This window comes from Prionailurus viverrinus, chromosome C2, assembly GCF_022837055.1.
Source record: "Prionailurus viverrinus isolate Anna chromosome C2, UM_Priviv_1.0, whole genome shotgun sequence".
NCBI lineage: Eukaryota > Metazoa > Chordata > Mammalia > Carnivora > Felidae > Prionailurus > Prionailurus viverrinus.
The window spans coordinates 55,420,962-55,445,506 of record NC_062569.1 but is presented as its reverse complement, the minus strand read 5'-3'; the positions used below and the strand labels follow the sequence as shown (position 1 = coordinate 55,445,506).

Genomic DNA, 24,545 nt, shown 5'->3' with positions numbered 1-24,545 from the left:
ATTCCTCCCCACTCTATAATATTTTGTTATAGCAGCCCAAGTTGACAAAGACAATGGTATTATATCACTGTTTTGGTGATTTCTATGCATTTCTCTTAGGGTAAAATTAACACAATTTTTTATATTTATAACCTAGTTCAAACTTAGTTGAGTGAAAGAATGTACTTATTCTTAGAGCTAAAAGTTAAAGTATTTAGCTTTAGTGAAATATCATGATGCCTACAACTTATTCTCAATGGTCCCCAAAAACTCATGTATAGAGAGATAAAAATTCCAAAATGTTAACAATTATTAAATTTAAGGGCATACAGATACTCGCTCTATTCTTCTTTCATTTTTCTATAGGTTTCAAAGTTTGAAAAATGAAAAGTTGACAGTGTGTTAAGTCAGATTCTGCTATGATGATGTTGTATAACAAACATCCCTAAAATCTCAGCGGTTTACAACAAAAAGCATTCACTGATTTCTCATTCACAGCTTTACAGATTGGGTAAGCAGCTCAGCTTTAAAATGTAGGTCAGGTTTATTTCTGTTCAACATATCCCCGTACTGACACCAGTAGCTACCCAGTGTATGCTCATCTTATAGCAGATGATGGAGTCCAAGAGGTTAAAAGAAATATACATCGTGGGGCACCTGTGTGGCTCAGCCTGTTAAGCATCCAATTCTTGATCTCAGTCAGGTCTTGACCTCAGGGTCATGAGCTCAAGCCCCACATTGGGTTCTGTGCTGGCTGAAGTCTACCTTAAAAAAGAGAGAGACAGAAAGAGAGAAACATATTGTCTCTTCAGATTAAAATCAGAACAGTCATTTCTTCCTATATTCCACTAGTCATATCGAGACATGATCAAGTCCAACACTGATAGGTCTAGAAAGTATATTATATCCACATGAACATAGCAAGTATGGGGAGAGGGGAAGAATTGTTGACAAGCAATACAATCTATCACAGAAGAAGCATTTCTCAAATACCAAAAGTCTCAATGGGGACAAACATCAAGAAGGAAGAGGATGAAGAGAGTATTTACAACATAAAGTTGTTATTTTTTTTAAGTCAATTTTAAAAGACCAAAGGAAGCTTCACTGAAGAAGTCATGTTACAAAGCAAGGAGATGTCTTCTTGCAACTTTTAAAAAAATGTTTATTTATTTTTGAGAGGGGGAGACGAGCAGAGAGAGGAACAGAGGATCCAAAGGGCCTTGGTGCTGACAGCAACAAGCCCAATGCTCGACTTACAAACTGTGAGACCATGACCCAAGCCGAAGTCAGACACTCAACCCACTAAGCCACCCAGGCACCCCAAAGAGGTGCCTTTTTGAATACCTCCAGATTTCCAGCCATTCAAGTTACCAGAGAATTGCCCAAGGCAGCTGCCCTAATTCACTATCCCTGCAGTCACGTATCCATGAGGAACTCTGGGATAAAATTCAATCTTCAGCTGTGCTTTTGACTTCTGACTTATTTCACAGTAAAGTGTGCTTTCCCTGTCACTGAGCAAATTACCCGGAAAATTAGCATTTTTTTTGTACTAATGCAGGCTCTAAATACTAACTTTCCTTTAATGATCATTATAATCACTTAAGAGAGTCTTTTCTGTATATTAAATTTTAAAATAGAAATATGTCACGTGTCAAGGTGAAATTCAAATTATGAGCAGTATAAAATCAAATGAAGTATGAATATACACACATACACATGAACACACACACAACCAAATTAATTCATAAAATGTTTTGTGTTCCCTTCAGGGTAGCATTTGTACTCAACTTATTAAGAGGAAAACAATGAAGGCTCAGAATAAAGCTCTTTTTATAAAAAAAAAAAAAAAAAAAAAAACTACATCACCAAGCAGATTACATTCCTGACCCTGAATTGAAGAAGTGTGTCAGCTTGCTTTCCAAGGACATCAGCCCTGTCAGGCTTCAGTCCAGAAAGCTTCTCTTTTAGCTCACTTTATCTCTTACTGACCTTTACTCCCCAGATGTGTATCTCATGTAACAGGTCTGTACACTTGACCCTGACCACTTTGATCAAACACAGAAGAGAAAGGAGTTAAAGGAGAAAGCTTCCCTTTCTAAGCAAACAGCAAAAAATCTTCATATTTCAGAGCCTTCTGTTTCTAATAATATAATTTTCTCTGAAACTTACCTATTTAAAACTTAGTTTCACCAGTAGCATGGAGTTCAGGAAGTTCCAAACAGTTTGAAATTAATTTTATACTTTATACGATTTTAATTGCTATGATGTTTTAGTTCATCCTTCCTCTTATTGAAAATCTAATTGCAAAAATATTCATTTGTTTTCAGCTCTGGTACAATCATAAACCTTACAGTAGATAATTTAAATGGGAGAGAGCTTCCTTCTATTTTGTAATTTAATGTGTAAATAAAGTCAAATTTTAACTGCTAGATGTTGTACTATGCTTGTTCATCTTTCAAATTGACTACCAGAAGAAAAGAAAGATTATCTTTTTGGCTGCTTCAAACCTTTTTCTAAAACCATTTAGCTTTGTTCTCATTGATTCAAGCAATAAGAGACCTAATGTTCCTTGAACAACTTGTATTTGAAAATGCTTTTTGCTTCCTGAAAATATTCAAGTTTTATAACATTGGGATTTTTTTCAATAAAGTGGAGTTCAAGAATATAAGCAAATCTCTCACCAGGGACCTTTGAAATATTGCAATATATCAGCAATTCAATTAAAACACTAAAAATAGTTCCTTTTATATCATACATTTTCTTAAGGTCTGATAGATTTATACTTCCCTCTATGAAACCAATTAATTTTTGCTAATAGGCATCCATCACTAGTATACATTAATATCTAAGTGTTTGTTTTAAATACATGGTAAGGTGCCAATTATAATGAAATCCTTTTCCAATTATTCAAATCCTGTCAGAGCAGTGACTCTATGCATTTGGGAACAGTCCTTGTTAGCCACAAAACAACCCTGACAATATATTGATTAAACCTGAAATATGTGTATGACTTGATTTTTCTCCAAGTTCTGGGTCACCTAAAAAGTAATCACTCAAATTTTACTTACTTTTTCATCTATGTCCTAAGACCCTCCCCTAAGTATTTCTAGGGTTCCCCATGGGTGTGGCCCCACAAGCCCTGCATGGTCCACTGTGCCCCACTTCTCCTCAAGCCTCTGCAGGACTCTACCTCTGCTCCTTCTCCAGCAATAGAGGGTGACAGTACATTATGAAGTTGTACCTCTTGTATATGCCTACTTGAATGTTTGTATATTTGTATATTATACCTCTTGTATATGCCTACTTGAATGTTTGCTTTTTCTCTTGATGTCTTAGAGAAATTTAAATGAAAATCATTTCCTGTTTCTCCTGGTCCACATAGATCTCAAATATGAGACCAAAGAGGGCTAGCCTGAGACATAAATACAAATAAAATGGATGGTTTCATTAGAATTCCCCTTTCCAGGTGGCAAACGTATATGGCAAGAATGAAATCCTCTCCCAGGAAGAGTTCTCAGTTCTTATGCTTATCAGCTTTCTCATTCCTTAACGCTAACCCAACATTTCCACATGACTCCAGAAATATCTGGATCCCATTTTAAATACAAGACCGTGGTCCAGATAATTACCTGCATATAAAGTAACATGTAGATATAACTAAAACATTTTCAAAACTACTTCTATTTGCACAGCAAAATAAAAACTTTCAACTCCCATAGCTTAACTTTGGAGATACGTGTTGTGATAGACATTTGTGGTTTTTCTGACTGAAAGCCTTCCTTTTTTTGTTTGGCAAATTTTTAAGCTTCAGAGTCCTGCATCTTCAAGGTAGAAGCCAGGAAACTCAGCCTCCCTCATAGCTAGGACTCAAACATATGGCCTAGACTTTACCAATATGGTGTTCACAATGAGTCTTTGATTTGGAAGTGAGCAGCTTGAGAAAAGAGGCTCTGCGTACAACCCAACATGTTGGGAAGGCTTCCACCAGAACTGCCCAGCTTCCTCAGAGACTTCACCTATGCAGGGATCTATGACAAAGTGAGAGACAGTCTTTTTTTTTTCTGTTTGCCTTTGTTAACAGGATTCCAGAAAGGCTGTGAGAAATTAGGAAGAGCTGTTTCAGTGAAAGTTTCTCACAGACTTTCTGAATTACACAGGACTCAAACATGAGCCCAACAGTGACTACACTCTATTCGTAGTATGTCTTCCTGACTGATGACTAACCTTTTTTCACTGGGTATTTTCGGCAAAATTGGCTTATTCTTCTTCCCCAAATAAGGTTCCTCAAGCCTCTTACACATATGTGGTGGCCTAATCCATAATTTCACTCTAGTCACACTCAAACCCCACTTAGACTCAAGCTGGAGTCCCTACTTTATTAATCTCTTAAATGATTAAGTTATCAAAGAATGAGCATGTTCTAATAAATTGAAACGTGTTTAAGTAAATAATCAAATAATCAAAATGTTCCATTTCAACATTTTAGAGTAACAAAAATCTACTAGTACCCCACTCTACAACAAAAATCTCCAAGCCCCCACTCTACAATTGCAAGAGGCCCCATCTTTTCCCAGGGTTCTTCTGAGATTCCCAAGGACCTTTAGTATTGTTTACTTAATTTAAAGAGTTAATTACAGTGTGCCTGGGTGGCTCAGTCAGTTAAGCATCGGACTCTTGGCTTCGTCTTAGACCACGATCTCACAGTTCATGAGTTCGAGTCCTGAATTGGGCTCCACACTGCAGGTGACGAGCCTGCTTGGGATGCTCTCTCAAAATAAATAAATAAACTTAAAAAACAAAATAAAGAGTTAATTCCCATATATAATTATCTGAGCCTCATCAGACAGCCCAAAAGCCCCAGTACTTTTCTTCCAATGGCACTCTGAGCCACCCAGACAAATGCCCCATTTGCTGTTGCTATTGTAGTTCTGTTGGTACTGGGCCACAGACATTCAAGTATGAGCCACACTTTTGTGCCCAGAGAAGTCTCCGTCTTTTTTTTTTAAGTTTATTTATTTATTATGAGAGAGTAAGAGAGCATGCGAGCAGTTGGCGGGGGGGGGGGGGGGGGGGGGGCGCGGCAGTGGCAGGGAACAGGCAGACAGAGGAGAGAGGGAATCCCAAGCAGGCCTGTGCTGTCAGCATCGAGCCCCACTCAGGGCTTGATCTCACCGTGAGATCATGACCTGAGCCAAAATCAAGAGTCAGATGCTTAACCAACTGAGCCACCCAGGCACCCCTAAAACCAGCCTCTCAGGATTGCTGTAAGCCTGGCCAGACTCACTCTCTTGACTTTTCAGAAGCATAAGTAAAAAAGCAAACTCTGTGCTCCTGAAGAGACCATCTCAAATTCTTAGTTATTCAATCCTTAACAAACCCAAGAGAGGACACTAATAATCCTTATTGAATATCTTTTAGGAAAACTAATTCTGCACCCTCTTTGAGAAGCAAAATATGTACATCTAATTGACATTTACTAAATAGAACACAATATGTGCATTCTTAGATTCGAGGTAACCTCATACCTTTACCTAAGAGCAAGGGGTGGGTGTTTTCTGATCTTACTGACCCAGAATGAAAGAGCCTATTCTGAAGAATTTCCTTAACAAAAGTAGTTCCTTCCAAAGGCAAAGACATTTTTACCTCTATAAAGCCAAATTGCCAGTCACCATGAAAAGAACAGTTTCTTCAGTAAGTCTTTTAAAAGATAAAGTCTTTCTGTGTAGTTTTTTTTTTAATCTAAAAACAACTCATGCTTTCTTACCTAAAAGAAAAAAAAAACATTTAAGAGCTTTTTAAATCAAATTTGATACATGTGTTTTTTTAATAAGTACTACCTGCAGATGGTACAAAATTCAAATTTTACAAAGTATATTTCTCTCTCATCCCATTTGCATTCTCAAAAATAACCATTCTGTGCAATATTTTATACTTCCTTCTAGAGATTGTAAAAGAATCAATGCCAGCATAATGACATAATACTTCTTTCGAAGCTTCCTGAGTCAACTACTTATTTTGCAACTTTCCCCATGTTGACGTTCTATCGTGTTCCAGTTTCTGTATTTTTTTCCGGTCCCTATAATTATTTTGAACTGCTACCTTCACATCAAATAGGCTCTTTCACTTTTTCTTCTTTTTCCCCAATACAAGATAGTGAGGTAGTGGCTATTTTACCCCTTTACTGGTAACATTGTTCTGAAGAGTGAGGAAGTTATAATTTTGGTTAGATTTTGCTTATTGTTTTTCTTACCCAGTATAGTTGATTACTTATTCTGATATTTTAAGCTTTCCTGATATTATAAATTTAAGTGGAAAAAAAAAAACATGTATAGCATGTCAAGAACTGAGAAGGGTCTGAAATTTTAACCTACTTGCAAATAAAACTTAGCCTCCCACATTCTGATAGATGCTGGCAGAAGACATAAGACTCCTGAGTCGGAGACAAAGGATGGTTTATTACTCATAGCAATAGCCAGAGTCCTATCATTTGTGACAGTTCCCCAAACTTCAATTCCCACAGTGTGACATCAAGAAGATGAAAACATACCTACGTATGAAGTACAATGAATTACAGGAGAAGAAACCTCAGTATAATGATCCAAACCATTTATAATGGGAAGTAAAGTTGTCTGACTTCTGCCCCAAAAAAGAGACATCTTTATTATACTGGTCAGAAAGCAAACCTGCCTGCTGCTTTCCAGGGAGATACTATCTCTATCTTCCAAGGCTGTTTACTATACAAACACCCTTGAAAAGATAGTTCATAATAAACATAATCAGTTCCACTGCTCACACGATGTACAGATGTGAGAGATTAGAATTACCTCCAAACATTCAGTGCCTACAATCTGCTAGGTACTGGTAAGAATTTCAATTCCTTCATTCTGCAAGTTTTTATTGAGCACTTACTTTGTTCCAGGGGCCATGACCAGTGTCCATTAAAGAAAATAATGTATGTGGAGGAATTTTTTGAACCGTGGAAGACAAACGTGAGTTATTTTTCCTATTACCATAGTCAAACTATCTTTTTAGTATTTGCCAATAGTAGAGATGACATATATGTCCATTTTTTTTGCAGGTTATCTGCCAACGTCTATATTGGTCTTTAATTCCACAACAGGGGTTTATCTAAGGAGACAGAGTCCTAAAGCCTCAGAGCCCTGGCTTCTTCTGCACAGAACAGGGTTCTCTCTATTCATAGCCAGTTTTCCTGGGGCATTCAGTCCCCTCCATTCATAAAAGGATGAAGACAGAAACTTATTAGCTTGGAACTCAAAACTGCAAAAATTCTCAGTTATGAAATCACACAATATTGAAGCACAGTTAAAAATGTTAAGCCAAAGATTGTTCCACTTGAGTGCTTTCTAATTTGAGTTAATCCATTTTGCTTATCCAGAATTTGGCATGGTGTATATTTAATTATGGTGTGTTATGTAATGAATAAGAAAGTATTGGTTATTCTGAATACTTTTTATATTCATGAAACAAAATTTTCAAGATAAAGAAATCAACTATTTTGCAAATTAATATATAATATATAGTTTATGTAACACCAAAAAAAAACCACTTTAGGTAAGAGAATGTAAATTTCTGGGGTCTTTTGTTGTTGTTGTTTATTTATTTATTTATCTCACAACCCTTTGAAATATAATTGGCATGCAGAAAACTGCACACAGTTAAAGTGTACAACTTGAAGAGTTTTAACATACGGATATATCCATAATATCATCACCACAGTCAAGATAACAAACATTCACCCCAAAAGTTTTCATGTGCCCCTGTGTAATTCTGCCTCCAGCAGAGTGAAAAGACAATCTATGGAATCGGAGATAATATTTGCAAATCAATATCTGATAAAGGGTTAATAGCCAAAATACATAAGGAACTCCTAAAACCCAATAGCAATAATAAATAAATAAACAAACAAATTTAAAAATAGGCAAAGGACTCAAATAGATATTTCTCCAAATAAGACATAAAATGGCCAACAAGTGTATGCAACTTCACCAATCATCAAGAAAATGCAAATCAAAAGTACCATGAGATATCACCTCATATCTGTTAGGATGACCATTATCAAAAACAAAAACAAAAAATCCAAATAACAAGTGATGCAGAGGACGTGGAGAAATTTAAATCCTTGGGTACTGTTGATGGGAATATAAAATGGAGCAACTGCTATAGAAGACACTATGCAGGTTCCCCCCAAAATTATAAAATAGAACTACCATATGATCCAGAAATCCCACTTCTGGGTATTTATCCTATAGAATTGAAATCAGAATCTCAAAGAGATATTTGCATACTCATATTCATGACAGCATTATTCAATAGCCAACAGGTAGAAGCAACCTAAATGTGCATCAACAGATTAATAAATAAAGAAAATGTGGTGGGGTACCTGGGTGGCTGAGTTGGTTAAGCGTCCAACTCTTGACTTCAGCTGAGCTCACGATTTCACAGTTTGTGCTGACAGCACGGAGCCTGCTTGAGATTTTCTCTCTCCCTCTCTCTTCTCCTCCCTTGCTCGTGCTCTTTCTCTCTCTTAAGATAAATAAACATTAAAAAATTTTTAAAAAAGAAGATATGTGGTATATATGTATACACACACAATGGAAAACTATTCAACCATAAAAAGAGGAAAGAAATCCTGTTATATGCTGCAAGAATGAACCTCAAGGACATAATTTTACTATGCCAAATGAAATAAGCCAGTAACAAAAGGACAAATGCTGTAAGATTCTACTGAGGTTTCTAAAGTAGTCAAACTCATAGAAACAGAGCAGAAGCAGAAGAATGGTTGTCAAGGGCTGAGGGGAGGGGGAAATGGGGAGGTGTTGTTCATTGGGTAGAGTTACAGTCATGCAGGATAAAAAAGTTCTAGAGGTCTGCTGCACAAACACTGTGTTTCTAGTTAATGACATTGTGCTGTATACTTAAAATTTTTGAAAAGGGGAGATTTCATGTGATTTTTTTACTACAATAAAAAAAAATTTAGCAGGGAGGGACAATTACCAAATAAATATCTGAAATGTCTAGCAAGGATGAATTCTATGAAGAAAAATAAAACCCAGGGTAAAAGGATAAAGCAAAAAAATCCACTGTATACATATGGATGGGTCTATTTCTGGACTCTCTAGTCTGTTCCCTTGATCCAGATGTGTATCTATCATTATGCCAATATGACACTGTCCTTCTTTTTAAGTATTTTATTGAGGGAGGTATGACTGACATACAAAAATATGTACATATTTTATTTTAATATTTTTTGATTTTTAACGTTTATTTTTGAGAGAGAGGGAAAGAGAGAGCACGAGCAGGGGAGGAACAGAGAGAGGAAGACACAGAATCTGAAGCAGGATCCAGGCTCTGAGCTGTCAGCACAGAGCCCAACGCAGGGCTCAAACTGTGAGATCACGACCTGAGCCGAAGTCAGACGCTTAACTGACTAAGCCACCCAGGAGCCCCAGTACTTATTATACTTTAAATATCTTACAGCTTTATTTATGTTTTTACGAGTTTTTATGTTTGTTTGTTTGTTTGTTTGTTTATTTTGTCAATTATACCTCAATAAACCTGGGAGTAAAACCATAATTGGAGAATTCCGTGAAAAATAAAAGAAAGGTTGGTGTTTGGGAAACAAAATCGGTACATATTTAATGCACACAACTTAAAAATTTTGGATGTAAGTATACATCCATGAAACCATAACCACAATCTAGGCTTTAAACATATCCATCTATAATTTTTTTTAATTTGTCACCTACAAAAGTTTCCTCTTGCCTTCCTTATTTATTGTGTGTGTGTGGTCTTAACATAAGATCTATCCTCTCAGCAGTTTTAAGTATACAAGACAATATTATTAATGATGAATCTAAAATAGTACAACTCACAGAAGCAGAGAATAGATTAATGGCTGCCAGGGCCTGGGAGGAGGGGGAAACAAGAGGATTAGTCAAGGAATACAAAGTTTCAGCTATTCAAGATGAATAAATCCTGGAGATTTACTGTAGAGAATAGTTAACAAGACAGTATTGGACACTATGGGATTACTGAAGCCATATAAAAACTCTTGAAATCTAGTAGCATAAAAAAAAAGCTTTATTTGTTTTCACAATTGTTTTGGCTATCTGGGTCCATTGCATTTTAGAATTTTAGAATCGGCTTATCAATTTCTACTAAAAATTTCTTCAAAGATTTTGACTGGGATTAAGTTAAATATCATTTTCTTTGTGTAGAATTGACATTTTAACAATATTGACGCTTCTTTTTTTTTTTTTTTTCAACATTTATTTATTTTTGGGACAGAGAGAGACAGAGCATGAACGGGGGAGGGGCAGAGAGAGAGGGAGACACAGAATCGGAAACAAGCTGCAGGCTCCGAGCTGTCAGCCCAGAGCCCGACGCGGGGCTCGAACTCACTGATCGCGAGATCGTGACCTGGCTGAAGTCGGACACTTAACCGACTGCGCCACCCAGGCACCCCAATATTGACGCTTCTAATCTGTGTACCTGGAATATCCCTCCACTTATTTATCTTTTTTATAATTTTCTCAACAATGTTTTATGGTATTTAGTATATAGGTCTTGATATATTTGTCAAATATATCCCTAAATATTTCATATGCTCGTGCTAATGTAAAGAATATTGTTTATTTAATTTAAATTCTTTTATTATGTATATTGATTTAGTATCCTACAATTTGCTAACACTTACCACTTCTAGTTGCTTTTTATAGACTCACTGGGATTTTCTGCATAAACTATTATATTTTCTGTGAATAAAGACAGTTTTACTTTACTTTTCCCAGTCTGTATGACTTTTATTTTTCTTGCCTTATTTTGCTGCCCAGGGCACTTATTCTAATGCTAACCATAAGCAGTGAAAGTAAACATTCTTGATGCCAAAGTTAAAAGGAAATTATCAGTCTTTAATCATTAAATATGATGTTAGCTGTAAGTTTTTCATAGCTACTCTTTATCAGGTTGGGGAAATTCCCTTGTATTCTTATTTTTCTGAGAGTTTCTACCAGGAAGCTATGCTGAATTTCGTCAAATGCTTTTTCTATATGCTTTTCCTTCTTTGTTAATATTTTACATTACATTATTGATTTTTAAGATGTTAAACCAATCTTGCATTCCTGGGATAAATCCTATTTGGTCATAATATATTATCCTCTTACTATATTGCCAGAATCAAATTGGTAATTTTTTAAATGAATTTCTGCATTCATGTTTATAAGAGATACTGATCTCCAGTTTTATGGGCATGTCCTTATCTAGTTTTGGTATCAGGGTTATGCCGACGTCATAAAATAAGTTGGAACTTTTTCTCTCCTCTTCTATTTTCTGGGGGAAAAAAGCATAAAACTGGTATTTCTTCCTCAAATATGTGGTAGAATTCACATGAAATCTTCTGCACCAGAATCTTTCTTTGTGAGAAGACTTTTAGCTACAAATTATTTTCTTTTCTTTCTTTCTTTCTTTCTTTCTTTCTTTGTAAAGTTTACTTATTTATTTTGAGAGAGACACAGAGAGTATGATTGGATGAGGGCCAGAAAGAGGGAAAAGAGAGAATCCCAAGCAAGCTCCCCACCACCAGCACAGAGCTGATGCAGGGCTCGAACTCATGATACCATAAGATCATGACCCGAGTCAAAACCAAGAGTCAGAGCTTAACCAACTAAGCCATCCAGACTCCCCCAAATTCCATTTATTTAATAGATACAGGACTACACAGCTTACCTCTTTCTCTTATTTGAGCTACAGTATTTTGTATCTTTCAAGGAATTCATCTATTCGACAAAGTTGTTGAATTAATTAGCATAAAATTGTTCATGATATACATCTTTTTAATATCTGTAGGATTCACTCACCCCTGCTCTAGGAGCACAGTATGTATGAGCTGTTACAGTCTACCTTCAACTAATATTATACTACTTTACATATACCAATAGAACTCTTTAACAATCTACTTCCATTTCCCCCATCCTGGACCTTGTAGTACTATTGCAGTCTACCTCTGTATATGTTATAAACTATTAAATACATTGTTACTAGTTTTGCTTTAAACCATTATCCTTTAAAGGGATTTTTTAAGTAAGAAAAAAACTCTTACATTTACACAAATATTTTTTACCTCCGCTTCTCTTTATTTCTTTGAATAAATACAAATTTCCATCTGACATCACTTTTCTTTTTCTGGAAAAAGTTTCTATGACACTTCTTATAGTACTGCTCTGCTGGTAATAAATTCTATCAACTTTTATATGTCTGGAAAATACTTTTATTGCACCTCCATTTTTAAATATATTTCAGTTGAGTATAGATGTCTAAAATAATAGGGATTATGGGGGTACCTGGGTGGCTCAGTCAGTTAAGCATCCAACTTTGGCTCAGGTCATGATCTCTCAGTTTGTGATACTGAGCCACCCGTCAGGCTCTGTGCTGACAGCTCGGAGCCTGGAGCCTGCTTTGGATTCTGTCTCCCACTCTCTCTGTCTCTCTCAAAAATAAATGAACATTAAGTTCTTTTAAATAAAAAATAAAATAAAATAATAGAGATTATGTCATTTGGTACTTTAAATTTGACACCCTACTATTTTCTGATTTGCATTCTTTCTGTGTCATATGGATTTCTGTTTTTTCTGTATGTCATCTTCCTTTGACTGATTTAATTATTTTTTCTATTCCTGCTTTTAAGCAATTTAATCATCTGCCTTGTGTGGTGTTCTTCATGTGTCTTCTGATCAAGGTTTGTTGAGCTTTTTATATCTATGGGGTTTACAGTCTTCTCGAATTTGGCAACACTTCAGCCATTATTTCTTCAGACATTTTTGCTGCCTTCCTCCCATCTCTTTTCTCCTTCAGAGACTCCAATGGCAAATATATGAAGATACTGAAGGTCCCCAACAGTTTGTGCTCCGTTTATTTTTCTGTGTCTTTTTTCTTGCAGTGTTCATTTAGGATAGTTTCCATTACTGTGTCTTCAAATTCACTAATTTTTCCTTCTATAGTGTATAATCAATCAACTGTTTAATTCCATTCAGTGCATTTTAATCTCAAAGACCATATGTTTCATCTCTAGAAATTCAATTTAGGTCTTTTTGTATCTTTTGTTTCTCTCTTCATCATGCTTATGTTTTTCTCTGACTTTTTCAACATATGGAATATATTTATAATAATGGATTTCTTGTCCTTTTCTACTAATTCTATCAACTAATTCCACCATTTATGTTTCTATTGACTTTTTTCTATTAATTGATATTTGTCTTCATTATGGATTATAATTTACTATATCTCTGAATGCCTAGCAATTTTTTATTAGATGCCAGACATTATGGTTTTTACATTGTCAGGTACTGGATGTTTTGTATTCCTTTAAATATTTTTGGACGTTTGGGGCGCCTGGGTGGCGCAGTCGGTTAAGCGTCCGACTTCAGCCAGGTCACGATCTCGCGGTCCGTGAGTTCGAGCCCCGCGTCAGGCTCTGGGCTGATGGCTCAGAGCCTGGAGCCTGTTTCCGATTCTGTGTCTCCCTCTCTCTCTGCCCCTCCCCCATTCATGCTCTGTCTCTCTCTGTCCCAAAAACAAATAAATAAACGTTGAAAAAAAATTTTTTTTTAAATATTTTTGGACGTTTTTCAGGGATGCAGAAAATTTCTTGGAAATGGTACTACTTTTTTTGTTTACATATTTTTAGACAAAGTTCTAAGACGTAGTTAATTTACTTGGAGAAAGATATTTGACATTTGCTTTTAAGGTTTATTAGGCAGGTTTGGAACAGTGATTAATCCAGGGTAGGGCTCAGCAAACTTGTTTTTGTAAAGGACAACATAGTTAACAGCTAGGCTTTATGGACCACATATAACCTGTTGCATACTCTTCTTTATTTGCCTTTAACAACTTTTTAAAAAAAATAAAACCCCAGGGGAGGGGTGCCTGGGTGTCTCAGTCAGTTAAGCATCCAACTTCAGCTCAGGTCATGATCTCATTGTTTGTGAGTTTGAGTCCCACTGACAGCGCAGAGCTTGCTTGAATTCTCTCTCTCTCTCTCCATCTCTCTCTGCCCATCCCCCACTCTCTCTCTTCTCTCAAAATAAATAAATAAGCTTAAAAAAAAAAGTAAAGCCGAGGAAGTGGGGGCAGGTGTTAAATAGGTGATAGGGATTAAGGATGCACTTGCTGTGATGAGCAGCAGATGTTATTAAGTGTTGAATCACTAAACTGTACGCCTGAAACTAATATTATGTTGTATGTTAACTAACTAGAATTTAAATACAAACTTTAAAAAATAAAATAAAAACAACAAAGTAGACAGGGGCACCTGGGTGGCTGAGTTGATTGAGCCAACTCTTGATTTCAGTTCAGGTCGTGATGGACGAGTCATGGGATCAAGTCCCACTTCAGGCTCCACACTGAGGATGGAGACTTCTTAGGATTCTCTCTCTCTCTCTCTCTCTCTCTCTCCCCCCCCCCTCAGCCCCTCCCTCTCTTGCATGCTCGCTTGCTCTCTCTCTCTCATTTAAAAAAAAAAAAAGTAAAACCATTCCTAGTTTGTGGGTTGGACAAAAAAGGCCAGATTTCAGCTGCTCGCCATAGTTTTCTACCCTTCATCTGGGGCTAAGTTGACTATTCAATTCCTTGGGAATAAAGAAGCTTTTCCACTCTGGTAGAAGCACAAACTATTCCTGGCACCATGTGAGCTCCACTGGCTATTCCACCTGATCCTTTGTGAAGAAATATCTGAGAGCCAGGTCTCCAAAACTCTCTCCCTATGCCCTCTCTCCTCTCCAGTACTCTGCCCTTTCCACTGTAAGTGCCTTGGCCTCCATGAATTCTGCCCTCTGTCTCCTCAACTAAAGGAGAGTGCCAGGTCCTGGTTGGGCTCTCCTCCCTGCACTGAAGCCTGGAGACTCCCATTAGCCTGTAGCTTGGGCAATCGTAAGGCTCACCAGGTTTGTGCCCTTCTCTCACAGATCACTTTCCTGAGGCACCTGGGTGGCTCAGCCAGTTAAGAGACTTTGACTCAGGTCATGATCTCACAGCTTGTGAGTTCAAGCCCTGTGTCAGGCTCTGTGCTTGACAGCTCAGAGCTGGATCCTGCTTCAGATTCTGCGTTTCCGTCTCTCTCTCTGCCCTTCCCCTGCTCACACTCTCTCCTTCAAAAATAAATAAACATTAAAAAACAAAGATCATTTTCCTATACTGCCTGTTGCCCAATATCTGAAAACCATTGTTTCATATCTTTTGTCTTGTTATTTAGTTGTTTAAGATAAATCTTGTCCATGTTTAAATTCATCATGAACCGGGATAGAAGGAACATACTTAAAGATCATAAAAGCCATTTATGAAAAGCCCACAGCTAGCATCATCCTCAACGGGGAAAAACTGAGAGCTTTTTCCCTGAGATCAGGAACACGACAGGGGTGCCCATTCTCACCGCTGCTGTTTAACATAGTGCTGGAAGTTCTAGCATCAGCAATCAGACAACAAAAGGAAATCAAAGGCATCCAAATTGGCAAAGATGAAGTCAAGCTTTCACTTTTTGCAGATGACATGATATTATACATGGAAAATACGATAGACTCCACCAAAAGTCTGCTAGAACTGATACAGGAATTCAGCAAAGTTGCAGGATACAAGATCAATGTACAGAAATCAGTTGCATTCTTATACACTAACAATGAAGCAACAGAAAGACAAATAAAGAAACTGATCCCATTCACAATTGCACCAAGAAGCATAAAATACCTAGGAATAAATCTAACCAAAGATGTAAAGGATCTGTATGCTGAAAACTATAGAAAGCTTATGAAGGAAATTGAAGAAGATTTAAAGAAATGGAAAGACATTCCCTGCTCATGGATTGGAAAAATAAATATTGTCAAAATGTCAATACTACCCAAAGCTATCTACACATTCAATGCAATCCCAATCAAAATTGCACCAGCATTCTTCTCGAAACTAGAACAAGCAATCCTAAAATTCATATGGAACCACAAAAGGCCCCGAATAGCCAAAGGAATTTTGAAGAAGAAGACCAAAGCAGGAGGCATCACAATCCCAGACTTTAGCCTCTACTACAAAGCTGTCATCATCAAGACAGCATGGTATTGGCACCAAAACAGACACATAGACCAATGGAATAGAATAGAAACCCCAGAACTAGACCCACAAACGTATGGCCAACTCATCTTTGACAAAGCAGGAAAGAACATCCAATGGAAAAAAGACAGCCTCTTTAACAAATGGTGCTGGGAGAACTGGACAGCAACATGCAGAAGGTTGAAACTAGACCACTTTCTCACACCATTCACAAAAATAAACTCAAAATGGATAAAGGACCTAAATGTGAGACAGGAAACCATCAAAACCTTAGAGGAGAAAGCAGGAAAAGACCTCTCTGACCTCACCCGTAGCAATCTCTTACTCGACACATCCCCAAAGGCAAGGGAATTAAAAGCAAAAGTGAATTACTGGGACCTTATGAAGATAAAAAGCTTCTGCACATCAAAGGAAACAACCAACAAAACTAAAAGGCAACCAACGGAATGGGAAAAGATATTTGCAAATGACATATCGGACAAAGGGCTAGTATCCAAAATCTATAAAGAGTTCACCAAACTCCACACCCGAAAAACAAATAACCCAGTGAAGAAATGGGCAGAAAACATGAATAGACACTTCTCTAAAGAAGACATCCGGATGGCCAACAGGCACATGAAAAGATGTTCAGCGTCGCTCCTTATCAGGGAAATACAAATCAAAACCACACTCAGGTATCACCTCACGCCAGTCAGAGTGGCCAAAATGAACAAATCAGGAGACTATAGATGCTGGAGAGGTTGTGGAGAAATGGGAACCCTCTTGCACTGTTGGTGGGAATGCAAATTGGTGCAGCCACTCTGGAAAGCAGTGTGGAGGTTCCTCAGAAAATTAAAAATAGACCTACCCTATGACCCAGCAATAGCACTGCTAGGAATTTATCCAAGGGATACAGGAGTACTGATGCATAGGGCCACTTGTACCCCAATGTTCATAGCAGCACTCTCAACAATAGCCAAATTATGGAAAGAGCCTAAATGTCCATCAACTGATGAATGGATAAAGAAATTGTGGTTTATATACACAATGGAGTACTACGTGGCAATGAGAAAAAATGAAATATGGCCTTTTGTAGCAACGTGGATGGAACTGGAGAGTGTGATGCTAAGTGAAATAAGCCATACAGAGAAAGACAGATACCATATGGTTTCACTCTTATGTGGATCCTGAGAAACTCAACAGAAACCCATGGAGGAGGGGAAGGAAAAAAAAAAAAAAGAGGTTAGAGTGGAAGAGAGCCAAAGCATAAGAGACTCTTAAAAACTGAGAACAAACTGAGGGTTGATGGGGGGTGGGAGGGAGGGGAGGGTGGGTGATGGGTATTGAGGAGGGCACCTTTTGGGATGAGCACTGGGTGTTGTATGGAAACCAATTTGTCAATAAATTTCATATAAAAAAATAATAAATAAATAAATAAATAAATAAAATAAAAAATAAAAAATAAGATAAAATAAAAAAAATAAATTCATCATGAACAAAAATGGCAGTCAAGAATATAATTTTTATTTTTTTATTTTTTTTTTTTTTTATGAAATTTATTGACAAATTGGTTTCCATACAACACCCAGTGCTCATCCCAAAAGGTGCCCTCCTCAATACCCATCACCCACCCTCTCCTCCCTCCCACCCCCCATCAACCCTCAGTTTGTTCTCAGTTTTTAACAGTCTCTTATGCTTTGGCTCTCTCCCATTCTAACCTCTTTTTTTTTTTTTTTTTTTTTTTTTCCTTCCCCTCCCCCATGGGTTCCTGTGAAGTTTCTCAGGATCCACATAAGAGTGAAACCATATGGTATCTGTCTTTCTCTGTATGGCTAGGAATTTATCCAAGGGATACAGGAGCACTGATGCATAGGGGCACTTGTACCCCAATGTTCATAGCAGCACTCTCAACAATAGCCAAATTATGGAAAAGAATATAATTTTTAAATATTTACATAAAATTGAATATTAATTTAAGCTCAAACAAAAGCATCACAGTTTTTTCCTATAACTTATGTAAATAAAATAATGCTTATATATTACACAAACCACATGAAGACAATAATTTCTCAGGACAGCATTTTTGGAAAAGACATTTTACATATGAATAAAAATAAGGAAATACTATAAAGATGACAAATTTTTTATTTAGTTGTACTATTTCCTGAGAATGAGAGAGTTGTTAAAAATTACCATTAGCTAGGGGCGCCTGGGTGGCGCAGTCGGTTAAGCGTCCGACTTCAGCCAGGTCACGATCTCGCAGTCCGGGAGTTGGAGCACCGCGTCAGGCTCTGGGCTGATGGCTCGGAGCCTGGAGCCTGTTTCCGATTCTGTGTCTCCCTCTCTCTCTGCCCCTCCCCCATTCATGCTCTGTCTCTCTCTGTCGCAAAAATAAATAAACGTTGAAAAAAAAATTAAAAAAAAAAATTACCATTAGCTAAAAAGAGCAAGCTATAGGATACGCATCACCTAGATGTTGTAACTAAGACATAGTCATAGTTAAAAATTTTGGAAAATGGGCCTGACGTCATATTTGATATGTCTAGCAATAGATATTTTTAGGGTTCTAAGCAACTTGGGTTTTAGAAAAAATAAAAGAGTTTCACTTACTTATTTAAAAACTAGGACAGCAATTATAGTGTTATATATTTAAAGCCTTTAAATGTATAGAGTAAATAAATCCAGTTACATGAGTCTTTTAAGAATCAGCTAATTGCTCTGAATACCTCTAATGACTTCTTTCAGATTTTGTTTAGAATGCCAATTATTCTAAATGACATGTTCACTATAATTTTAAGTCTTCCTCTATTTTAAAAACTATTTCAACTTGTGGTGATAATGCTTTCCAGCAATTAAGCTAAAACTGTGCCTTAAATATTCAACGTTAGAACCTAAATTACATAGGCAATAACATCTCATCCATGAATTTCCAGGAAAAACATTTTTTAGAATTTAACTGACTAACCATACCTCTTACACTAACTGAAAAAAAATAGTAATACTCCCCAGAAGAGCTTATATTAAAATGCCACTTCTAACATAGGATAAACTGACAGAAAAGAAGTCTATCTTCATTAGAAGATACTAAGGTCGTTCTAGGTTATAATCAAATAATTCAATTTCATGTTCTTATTTATCAATGAAGCATATCTTTTTTACAGAAATGAACTTAACTCATGCTAGACTTTGTGGAAAGCAAGGAAGTATAATATGCATGTGTCCTGTCCTCAGGTAACTGACCATCTGGTTGCAAGGCAAGGCATATAAACATAGGAAATTAAATAATGCAGGTGATTTAAAAAAAATTTTTAACCTTTATTTTTGAGACCGAGAGAGACAGAGAATGAATGGGGGAAGGGCAGAGAGAGAGAGGGAGACACAGAATCAGAAGCAGGCTCCAGGTTCCGAGCCATCAGCCCAGAGCCATCAGCCCAGAGCCCGACGCAGGGCTCGAACCCACGGACCACGAGATCGTGACCTGAGCTGAAGTCGGACGCTTAACCGACGGAGCCAGCCAGGCGCCCCATAATGCAGGTGATTTAATAAGCACTTTGTGATTTAGTTAAAAATGATGCCATTTATTAAAATTCTAAAATGTCAGCAATTTTACACATAATCTATCTAATCCTCTCAAAAATTATTTAAGATGGGCATATGAAACAGAACTCTTTGGTTGCAAGTAACATCTCTCCCTTCCTTCCCCATTCTCTGTCTCTGTCTCTCTCTCTCCCTCTCTTTCACTCACATTTTTCCTTCTCCTTTTACGTTGGCTTCATTCTCTAAAGATCAATGGCTACCCAAACCTGAAATTCTGACCAGAGTCTCTTCTACACCAGAGAGAAAAGACAGCTTTTCTCCCCCAGCTTTACTTTGAAAAAAAAAAATCTGAGGGAAAATTTCCAACTGGTCTTAGATCAAATGTTCATGTCTTGGAGAGATGATTGTTGCCATAGGGACAAAGAACTACAATTGGTCCAGACAGAGGTTCCTTTACCACTAAGAGAAAGGGAAGCACAGTAAAGTCCCTGGAAGATACATTGTAATTCCGGAGTGTTCTTTTCAATACACCCACGCTTCCTGTTTATTACTCATTCAAGAAACATGCAACATGAGATCAAAAAGAAAGAATTTATGGGAAAAGTAGAATTTGAGCCTTCTTTAAGCCATCAGTGTTTTTTTGCAAAAACTTAGTCATTTGTCTCGCTTTCTGGGTTTGGGTGATTTAAGGTGTTTCTATAACCACCAAGTTTCCTATAAAATCTTGTGGCACAGTGTGGCTTGTGCGCCAGATATGACCTGCTACTTGCTTCGGGGGAAAAAAAAATTAGTGGGGCAAAGCCACACAATTCATTTACATATTGTCTTCACCTTTTGTGCTACAACAGGAATGTTGAGAAGTTGTGACAGAGATTGTGTGGTCCACAAAGGCTAAAATATTTACTGCCTGGCCCTTAATGGAAAAAGTTTAAAGGCTCTTCATCTAGATGCTTGATTACATTCAGATTCAATTGTTTAGACCAGAATGCTTTATAGGTATGTTGTAAAATTATTTTGCGTCACATTATGAGGGGCATAATACTTGATTGTCCTACTCTCAGTGATAAGATGTAATCGCCTTAAAAAGTTAAACATAAGTTACCATATGGCCCAGCAATTTCATTCTAGGTATACAAAAGAGAACTGAAAACCTATGTTCAAAGGCTTGTACACAAATGCTCTTAGCAGCATGATTCACAATGGCCAAAAAAAGGAAACAACCCAATGTCCATCAACTAATGAATGCATAAACAAAATGTGGTATATCCATATAATAGAGTATTATTCAACCATTAAAAGAATGAATGCTAGGGCACTGAGTGGCTCAGTCAGTTAAGCATCCAACTCTTGATTTCAGCTCAGGTCATTATCTCACAGTCAGTGAGTTCAAGCCCCGCATTAGGCTGCATGCTAACAGCACAGAGCCTGCTTGGTATTCTCTCTCTCCCTCTCGCCCTCTCTCTCTCTGCCCTCCCTCCACTCATGCTATCTCTCTCAAAATAAATACACTTAAAAAAAAAGAATGAATGCTGTTATATACTACAATGTAGATGAACATAAAAACATTATGGTAAATGAAAGAAGCCATATTATATTATTCTGTTTAAATGAAATGTCCAGAATAAGCAAATCTATGGAAAGAGAAAGTAGAGTAGCGGTTTCCAAAGGCAGGTGGGAAGAAGAAATAGAGAACTATTGCTAATAGCCATGGGGCTTCTTTTAGAAGTGAAGAAACTTGTTCTGGAATTAGACAGTGGTGATGGTTGTACCACTCTATACTAAGTGACTATACTAAGAACCACTGAATTGTACACTTTTAGGGTGAACTTTATTATATGTAAATTATTTCTCAATAAAGCTATTTTTTTAATATGAAATCAGAGAGTTCAGGTTGTATCAGCCGGATCCCTCCACTACAAAATTCCCCATCACAATTTACCTCATGCTTTTATCATTTATCCATACTTGTTGCCTAAAAGCATTATTTTGTTAGAGTTGCAAAACTGTGATTTTCAAGTTCTACCATTCTTTCTGCATCTATTAACTGTACTTCTTCTATAAAGAAGAATTTTCCCTCATCAGCTATGCAGTTACATAAATATACAATTCATAGAGGCAACACAGGATGTGCTTCGTTCTTTCCCTTTATCAGAGCAATGATTGGTGCTCTGGCAACCTCCAGTGGTGAATGGTGAGACATTTTATTTTGTTTTGTTTTGTTGTCATTACAAACTCACTGGCTTTTATATATATGCTGTGTTTCAATTCAATGTAGTCAGTCTTCTTGATGTTGCTGCCCCATGCACGGGGAGATCCTTTGCACCGGCTCCTATGCCCCGTTGACATGATTTCATATTAGATTTTTTTTTAAACATCTTTGTTAAGTATAACCCACATATTATGCAATTCACCCTTTTAAGGTATACAATTCCATTTTTATTATATCCACAGAACTGTACAACTATCACCACAATGAATTTTAGAACATCTTCATTCCCCTAAAAAGAAATCCCACACCCATCAGCAGTAACTCCCCAATTCGCCCACCCCCTGCCCTAGGCAACTACTAGTCTACTTTCTATCTCTATTGATTTATCTATTAAGGACATTTCATATAAATGGAATCATGCAATAGGCAGTCTTTTCTGTCTGCCTTCTTTCACTTAGCATGTTTCCTTTTTTTTTATTATTTTGTTTTAAAGTTTATTAATTTTTGAGAGACAGAGCACAAGCAGGGGAGGGGCAGAGAGAGAGGGAGACACAGAATCTAAAGCAGGCTCTAGGCTCTGAGCTGTCAGCACAGAGCCTGACACAGGACTCGAACCCATGAACCACAAGATCATGACCCGAGCCAAGGTCAGATGCTTAAACAACTAAGCCACCCAGGCACCTCATCACTTAGTATGTTTTCAAGGTTCATCCCTATTAAACACATATGAGTACTTCACTCCTTTTAATGGCTGAGTAATATTCCATTCTATGGATATACCACACTTGTTGCTCAGATGATGAACATTTTATTCCAGTTTGGGGATATTATGAAATAATGCTGCCATGAATATTTGTGGACAAGTTTTTATGTGAGTATATGTTTTCAATTCTCATGGGTAGAGCTCTATTCCTTCTTTCCCTTTTTTGGCCTATAATCATTATATGTACTACATCTATACATGTTACAAACCCAACAAAACATGTTCTAATCATTACTTTATAAAATGTTGTCGTTTAAAGAAAAGAATAAAGAAAAGCAAGTATATATCTAGAGTTTGTTAAATTAATATCTTTATTTTTCATTTCTGGTTCTCTTCCTTTGTTCCCATAGATTCAAGTTACCATCTGGTGTCATTTCCTTACTCCAACACAGCTTTGTTCCCACCCACTTCCTTTGTGCTGTTTTTGTCAAATATATTGTATTCCTATGTGTTATAGGACCAATAATTCAGTTCTATACATAGTTTCATAGAATTGCTTTAAAAAATTTTTTTTTAATGTTTCTTTACTTCGGAGAGAGAGACAGAGTGTGAGCGGGCAAGGGGCAGAGAGAGGGAGACACAGAATCTGAAGCAGCCTCCAGGCCCTGAGCTGTCAGCACAGAGCCTGACATGGGGCTTGGAGCTCACAAACAGCGAGATCATGACCTGAGCCAAAGTCGGACACAACCGAGTTAGCCATGCAGACGCCCCCATATAATTGTTTTTAAATTGTAGTTAAGAGAAGAAGTGTGCATTTATATTATCTTTTAATATTACATACTTACCTTTACCAGTCCTTTTTGTTTTCTAGCGTACAAATGAGTTAAGGTCTGGGATCACTTGGCTTCAGCCAGAAGAACTTCCATTGGCATTTCAGGTAAGGTGGATCTCCTAGCAACTAATTCTCCCAGTTTTTGTTTGGGAATGCCTTTACTTCATCTTTTCTGTGGAATGTAAGGTTCTTAGTTGGCAAAATTTTCCTTTAAGCTTTGAATAGGTCACTCCACACTACATTGTTTCCCAGCCTACATTGTTTCTGATGAGAACTCATCTATTAATCTTCCTGGAGTTCCCCTGTATGTGAAGAGTCATTTTTCTCTCACTTGTTTCGAGATATTTTTTTGATTTGGCTTTCATCATTTTTACTAAGATGTGTCTGGGTGTGGACCTCTTTGTGTTTATGCTACTTGGATGGGACACAATCTGCCCCACTAGTAAGGAACAGTCATAATACTGAGCTTTAAAGTATCTTTAAATAATTCATTTATGCATGTGATTATGCTACCAAACTAATATGCATACAGCTAGATTTATTTATTTCTACTAGTTTTTAATGCTCCTTTTTATTATTCAATTTTCTTTTAAATTATGTAAACCAATGTGGCAAACTCAAAAAACAGAACAAGGTACATTCACAAAAGACTCTTATCAGTTCTGTCTCCTCCTCATCCCCTGAGGTCCCCTCTAAATAACCATTTTTGCTTACTGTTAATCACTTCACCATTTTTTAAAATATAAGAATTGGTATATAAGTAAACAGAATCTAGGGTGCCTGGGTGGCTCATTCAGTTAAGTGTCTGACTCTTGGTTTCAGTTCAGGTCATGATCTTGTGGTTCATGAGATTTAGCCCCACGTTGGGCTCTGTACTGACAGCACAGGGCCTGCTTGGGATTCTCTGTTTCCCTCTCTCTCTCTCTGCAGTGTTCTCTCTCTCTCTCTTTCTCTCTCTCTCTGTCTCTCAAAAATAAATAAACTTTGGGGCGTCTGGGTGGCTCAGTCAGTTAAGCGTCCAACTTCAGCTCAGGTCATGCTCTCACAGTCTGTGAGCTCGAGCCCCGCGTCGGGCTCTGTGCTAACAGCTCAGAGCCTGGAGCCTGCTTTAGATTCTGTGTCTCCCTCTCGCTCTGCCCCTCCCCTGCTCATGCTCTGTCTCTCTCTGCCTCAAAAATAAATAAAAACATTAAAATAAA

The 24,545-nt window shown here is 37.2% G+C and overlaps 1 protein-coding gene across 2 annotated transcripts in view; it reads right to left on the bottom strand.

Moving 5' to 3' along the window:
- Nucleotides 1-8,416, bottom strand: part of OTOL1 (otolin 1) — a 38,401-nt gene extending 29,985 nt beyond the window's left edge. Inside the window, exon 1 of one of the 2 annotated variants that reach the window (XM_047875704.1) lies at nucleotides 8,381-8,416. The gene's annotated coding sequence lies outside the window, so the exon portion shown is untranslated. Of the gene's footprint in view, nucleotides 1-624; nucleotides 641-8,380 lie in introns of those variants that run through there. The other variant, XM_047875701.1, reaches the window with a different exon arrangement.
- Between the last annotated feature and the right edge of the window lie 16,129 nt (nucleotides 8,417-24,545).